Source organism: Lepidochelys kempii, chromosome 7, assembly GCF_965140285.1.
Source record: "Lepidochelys kempii isolate rLepKem1 chromosome 7, rLepKem1.hap1, whole genome shotgun sequence".
In the NCBI taxonomy this organism is placed as follows: Eukaryota; Metazoa; Chordata; order Testudines; family Cheloniidae; genus Lepidochelys; species Lepidochelys kempii.
The window spans coordinates 43,706,566-43,714,041 of NC_136386.1; positions in this window are offsets into that span (position 1 = coordinate 43,706,566).

The following is a 7,476-nucleotide window of genomic DNA, read 5'->3' on the forward strand; positions in this document are numbered from 1 at the left end:
AACCTGGCCCTTGTTGCTGCCAACTCTGATGGGCAGAAGGGTTACACTCATGCAATACACTCTACCTAGTAAATCATTTTTCCAGGAGTGCATACCCTCCAGTGCATACCCTCCCTGGTACATAGGGCTGGAAACAAAAAGAAATATGGTAGAGAATAGTGATATTTGCTGTTGTAATAGCCAGTTGAGGTCTTACTCATCAAACAGTAGCTGCCCTGCCTTTCAGGCAGATGACAGTATAAGAATGTGGTAATGGCAGCTTTCACAAGCATCTCAACAGAACAGTTCTGTGAGGAAATCTTGTCCCAGAGTTGCCCCTGCCTGACATGGACAAGCGCTTTAAACTGAAGATTGCCAGAATTAGAATGTTCCAGGGTAGGTGGAAATGGCAATTTAAACTGAACAGAGAGCGTGGAACAGTTTCTGACTTCAGTGACAAAAATGTTAATCCATGGGGCCGGATCTTCAGCTGGTGTAAATTGGCATAACTACTTTGACTTCACTAAAGCCACTTTGTTTACTCCATTTACACCAATAAGGATCTGCCCCATTGACTGCATTGTAGTTACTCCAAAATTACACCAGTGTTACTGATAACAGAATCTAGCCCCAGCTGCAGACATTAGAGAAAAAAGAAGAGAATCTAAGGATGCCAGACAAAGAAAGTAAAGAGGCAAATTCTCCCCTCAGTTATACCCACGCAATTTAGGATTGAATTAGGCTCAACTTGATTGAAGTACTGTAAAGAAATAAGGAAATACAAAAAATAGGAGGGAGAGAGAGAGAGAGATGATAGAAGAATTAATTAAAAATAAGAATTAGAATTAGGAGTTAATTTAATTCAATTAAGATAAAGACCTGTGGAGAACTATGGAGCAAATTCTGATCTGAGATATGCCCCAGGAAGTGGGCGGAGTTGCATGGGGTGTAATTGAAACTAGAATTTGGCCCATATGTAAATAGAACCTTCCAAATCAGTTTCAGAGTAGCAGCCTTGTTAGTTTGTATCCGCAAAAAGAAAAGGAGGACTTGTGGCACCTTAGAGACTAACAAATTTATTTGAGCATAAGCTTTCGTGAGCTACAGCTCACTTCCTCGGATGCATTCAGTGGAAAATACAGTGGGGAGATTTATATACACAGAGAACATGAAACAATGGCTGGTACCATACACACTGTAATGAGAGTGATCAGGTAAGGTGAGCTATTACCAGCAGGAGAGCGGGGGGAAAAAATCTTTTGTAGTGATAATCAAGGTGGGCCATTTCCAGCAATTCACAAGAACATCTGAGGAACGGCGGGGAGTTGGGGGGGGGGAGAATAAACATGGGGAAATAGTTTTACTTTGTGTAATGACCCATCCACTCCCAGTCTTTATTCAAGCCTAAGTTAATGGTATCCAGGTTGCAAATTAATTCCAATTCAGCAGTCTCTCGTTGGAGTCTGCTTTTGAAGTTTTTTTTGTTGAAGAATTGTCACTTTTAGGTCTGTAATTGAGTGACCGAAGAGATTGAAGTGTTCTCCAACTGGTTTTTGAATGTTATAATTCTTGACGTCTGATTTGTGTCCATTTATTCTTTTACATAGAGACTGTCCGGTTTGGCAAATGTACATGGCAGAGGGGCATTGCTGGCACATGATGGCATATATCATATTGGTAGATGTGCAGGTGAACGAGCCTCTGATAGTGTGGCTGATGTGATTAGGCCCTATGATGATGTCCCCTGAATAGATATGTGGACACAGTTGGCAACGGGCTTTGTTGCAAGGATAGGTTCCTGGGTTTATCTGGCTATGTAGACTATGTAGACTCCCTCCTCAGGCCCTATGCTACCAGCACTCCCAGCTATCTTCGAGACACCACTGACTTCCTGAGGAAACTACAATCCATCGGTGATCTTCCTGAAAACACCATCCTAGCCACTATGGATGTTGAAGACCTCTACACCAACATTCCACACAAAGATGGACTACAAGCCATCAGGAACAGTATCCCCGATAATGTCACTGCAAACCTGGTGGCTGAATTTTGTGACTTTGTCCTCACCCATAACTATTTCACATTTGGGGACAATGTATACCTTCAAATCAGCGGCACTGCTATGGGTACCTGCATGGCCCCACAGTATGCCAACATTTTTATGGCTGACTTAGAACAACGCTTCCTCAGCTCTCGTCCCCTAATGCCCCTACACGGAGAACACTTCAATCTCTTTGGTCACTCGATTACAGACTTAAAAGTGGCAATTCTTCAACAAAAAAACTTCAAAAACAGACTCCAATGAGAGACTGCTGAATTGGAATTAATTTGCAACCTGGATACAATTAACTTAGGCTTGAATAAAGACTGGGAGTGGATGGGTCATTACACAAAGTAAAAATATTTCCCCATTTTTATTCTCCCCTCCCCCCCCCCCGGCCTCCCCACTGTTCCTCAGACGTTCTTGTCAACTGCTGGAAATAGCCCACCTTGATTATCACTACAAAAGGTTTTTTTCCCCTGCTCTCCTGCTGATAATAGCTCACCTTACCTGATCACTCTCATTACAGTGTGTATGGTACCAGCCATTGTTTCATGTTCTCTGTGCATATAAATCTCCCCACTGTATTTTCCACTGAATGCATCCGATGAAGTGAGCTGTAGCTCACGAAAGCTTATGCTCAGATAAATTGGTTAGTCTCTAAGGTGCCACAAGTCCTCCTTTTCTTTTTCCAAATCAGTGTAGAGGACAGTTTAAATTCTGCCATTGCTTACACTATGCTTTGTAAGTGAGGGTAGAATTTGTCCCAATATTATTTTATGATTAATAGTATCTAGCTCTTATATATCACTTTTCATCAGTAGAATTCAAAGTGCTTTACCAAGGAGGTATCATTAGCCCCCTTTACATTATGTAACACTTTTTATCCATAGACCTCAAAGCAGTTTACAATGGAGGTATCATTAGTCCCATTTTACAAATGGGAAAACTGAATCACAGAGTAAGTGTTGAGAGTCTCAGTGTCTTGAGAACAGGTAGGAGCACCTTGGGACTGGACAGTAAATAAGCAGGACAAGTCTTCCACCAAGGGCAAATGCCAGCTTGATATATGCATGCTTTTTTTATTCTTTCCTGAGCGTGGGAGCGCTGGCCTTCTTTGCCGCAGCTTTGTGACCTCAAAGGGGATAGTGCCTGTGAGAAGACTAAGACCTAAGCTGAATACATTCCAGGAAAAAGGTCTTCTGCCATCACCACAGCATCTGCAGGATCTGCTGCTAAGCACTGTGTCATAATGAGGGAAATATTTTTAGAGAGCAATTTTAATTAAGATCCCTCTGAATGTTCCATCTTCTTAGGTAAATAACAATTTGCTGTACTGGCATGTTTGTCATCTTGTCTCATCCTGTTCTCCTGTTCCTAATTAATTCTCAACTGTGCGTGGGTGGCAGGATTAGCATATGCAGTCAGCGTCCCATCAGCCATTTCTCCTATCACTGTTTAAGGAAGCATTACACAAAAATGTCATGCTTGGAAAAGAGATGACTAAGGGGGACATGATAAATGTCTATAAAATCATGACTGGTGTTGAGAAAGTGAATCAGCAAGTACTTTATTTACCGCTTTACATAACACAAGAACCAGGGGTCAGCTGATGAAATTAAAAGACAGCAGATTTAAAACAAACATAAGGAAGTATGTCTTCACACAATGCACAGTCAACCTGTGGAACTCATTGACAGGGATGCGGTGACGGTCAGAAGTATAACTGGGTCAAACAAGAATTAGAGAAATTCATAGAGGATCAGACCATCAATGGCTATTAGCCAAGCTGGTCAGGGATGCAACCCCATGGTTTGCATGTCCCTAAACCTCTGACTATCAGAGTCTGGGACTGGACAACAGGAGATGCATCATCTGATGATTGCCCACTCTGTTCATTCCCTCTGAAGCATGTGGCACTGGCTACTTTGGGAAGACAGGATACTAGGCTAGATGGTCCATTGATCTGATCCTCTGTGGCCATTTTTATGTTCTTTTGCAGTTCAGTTACTTTACTAAGCAAACACAGGGTCAGTCTGTGTTGATTTAACCTGGGTTGCACAGGATGTAAATCAGTGCAGAATTTAGTCTATGGCGGATAAAATCACATGACACTACTGCTTTAGTACCAAGAGTGAAATTTCCCTCTCCATTACACCATTTAATTTCCATTGAAATCAACAGGGTTGAACTGATGTAACAGAGGAAAATTTGACCCTAACTGAGCGTTTAACCTGCTTGACTAAATTCAAGAGCTCACAAAGGGTCTGATCTTCTTAAGTGCTAGACACCCTTATCTGCAATTGATTTGCAGGGAGAGGAGCACACTCAATATCTTACAGAACGTGCTCAGCTCCTTGCCATATCAAACCCTCCCTTGTGAGTAGTGAAAAAAAAATCTTTCTTAAGAGCTCAGAGACTTACACTCCTTCCCCTTTCTGATTTCCCTGTTTGTGTAACCAAAGACAGTCATTCTTATAGCCACTCTTAGAGTGTGTGAAGCGGACTATAGCTGCATCAGAAAATGTGTTGAAATCAGTACACAATCCTCCCACCCTCTTCTCTTTAGATGGTTTTGATTAACAGACGAATGAGGTTATAGAAATGACAGTTATTGTACCACAAAGAGCCTGCGGCCCACAGGTACTGCCTCTCATGATCTCCAGATTACGTGAATTTCTGCTGTATTGACATTCAGCAGACTGATGTTCTGTTTACCCACAGAACAGCTACACTATGGACAAGCAGGAATGTTAGCATCCTCCATGCTGCTCCCTGGGGAATCACATCTAAAGGTTAGAGGGGGATTCAGAAGCAGATGGCATTCGGGGCCCTCCCACAACTGCAAGAGCATGCCCTTTGAAACAATCCCCAGTAACCAGCACTGTATTTTGATTTCCCACAAAAGGAGGGTGATGATCAAAATGGAGAGCAAACAGCCATGGAAGTCAGCAGGAGTTTTGCTTCCAGGAGGACAGCAGGATCAGACTATATACTGAAAGCTTTTCTTTACTTGAGTTACTCATAAGCTTCAGATTATTAAAAATGAAAGGATTCACATTTCCCCCTTGCTCCCATTTGTTCAGGTTTTGTGGTTCATTCTTTCCAGAAAGAAAACTAGTCTGGTTAATTTTACTTCGTGTTTGTAGTCAGTGAACTACAGCATTCTACAGTAATTGTGCAAAGCACTGCAATTTACAACACCACAATGATTAGAGACATTACTGTGCTAGTGTTGGCTTTTGAAATAAGGGAAAGCTTTTGAGACTGATTTTCCAAAACAGCAGGTTAGTTTTTAAAGGGACGCTGTCAAATAATTTCATTTTTAAAAAGCGTTTCAAGGAGTTTCAGCTACTACATCTGCCTCTACTCCCTGCAGCTTCTGTAGTTCATGGACTTTTTGTTTCCATAGTTGTAGCACCTCAGCACTTATTTACAATGAACAAACATTGGTGTATTTGTAACCCCTCCCCAATAGATGGGATTCCTTGAAATGCAGCCCCTTGCCAACACCACCACTTTGGTCCTAGTAACTCACAGAAATCAGGAGGCTGGTTTGAGGAGGAGAAAAAAATCACCTTTTCTTGGTAGCAAGCAAGAGGCAGGGACAGTGAGGGGAGAAAGATTCTCCCTCCAACTGCGGAGAGGAGGGAGGAGCAAAGAGAAGTTCTCTACTTGAAGCAGTCAAAAGGCAGCTTCCCATCACAGCAATCAGGAGGCAGGGAGGGAAGAGAGCTTGATACATATCAGACATCCATTTGCTAAGGACCATACGAAAAAGGGAGACACAGGGCAGGGCCTAGGAATAGGTGGGAATCACAGTGACCCTTTCTGGTCAGCCAGAGCTGGGGAGCTTTGTGACAGGTTTCTAACCAGGTCATGCTCCTGGTCCTTGCGCAAGGATACAGAAGTAACTTTCCCTTCTGGCTAATAGGTTTTGGCCTCTGGGTATAGGGATGTCAGTACATCTTACAAGCCCTTTGCATCAGCCAGTCTAATCAGCCCTTATACTTTCAGAGGAGCATGCTATTTTTTTTTCTGCAGAATTCCACATAACCAACCAGTGACTGCAGTTTTCATTCCGTGGAGACAAATACTAGTAATGGGCGAGCAGGGATTTTATTCACAGGGGACAAGCACTGTGCTGTTTACAGCAAGGGTTGGTGAGCAGAGAAAGACACCTTCCCTTCTGCCTTCTCAAAACACCATTGACTGAGATGTGTTACAGCTTTCCAACCTCTGTTCACCCTAACTAAATCACTGTTTCACTTCTCAGAGGGCCTGATCAAAAGCCAAAGCCTTCCAAGGGCTTTGGACCAGGCACTAAAAATACCAGGGGAATGACTCATAGTAATCACCTCCCAGAGTGGCAGGAAGTGAGCATGAACTGGGCATCACACTCAGAATAATGCCCACTACAGGTGTGCTTCACAATGGACCTTCAAGGCCATTGTGGGGTCACAAACAGGCTTACACATTAGCTCCCTGAAATGAGTATGGTATTGTTCGGCACAGAATCCTATATTATCTGCCTGGGAAACAAAAACAGATAAAATAACATATTAGCTGTGAATAGAACTTTTCTGACAAAGAACTGTTATTGTATAGTATGCTACACTATACATAACTCCCAGATCGAACTACTACTCTGTGTTGATTATAAAGCCTCTAATGACATAAGCTCAATCAAACTGTGAGCAAGAGAGAAGTGCAGTCAAGAGGTTAGAACAGGGGGACTGGAAGTCATGATTCCTTGGTTTTGTTCCCAGTCCATTGAATGCCCTTGGACAAATTGAGCTCTTTGTGCTTCAGTTTCCCTTAAAATAGTGTATTCTTGAAAAGTGGCCATGACTCACAGCCACGAAGCACTTTGCCGTGTGCTGACCTTTGTGTGTCCAAAGCACCGAACCCCTACTAATATGCTACCTACGAAAGGCTAATATGCTCTAAAAAGAAAAAAAAATAACCTTTTTCTTTTAATTTCTTTGTTGGGCTGATGCTGACAAGAGGCCGGCTGTGTGTGGTGAACAGGTGTAACAAGGCTAGCAGGAGCCTGCAGAACAGCTAAAACACAGGCAGCTGCACAATAAGTTTCTCCTCTGCCACTCTGGCAACGTGCATCCATCCTAACCTGGAACAATTACTTCTCACGGGAATGTTCCTGTGATTATTTGGTCCTTGGCCTCCCTGCAACCACCAACAAGGCTGCCAATGAATGCTAATTATGATATGGATTAGAGATGGTCAAAATGTTTGCACAAAATACCTGCCCACCACGGAAAAGTAACCTTTTTGCAAACTATTGTTAGCATTAACCAAAGGTTCCTTTTTTGGTTACATTTTTGGTGGTATTTTTGGTAATTTTGTTGGTATGAAAATTTCTCAGTTACTGGAAGCCATCTTTTCTTGCTGAAAACCAGGTGGTCAGTAAATGAAAAATAGTCAATTTCAGTAAA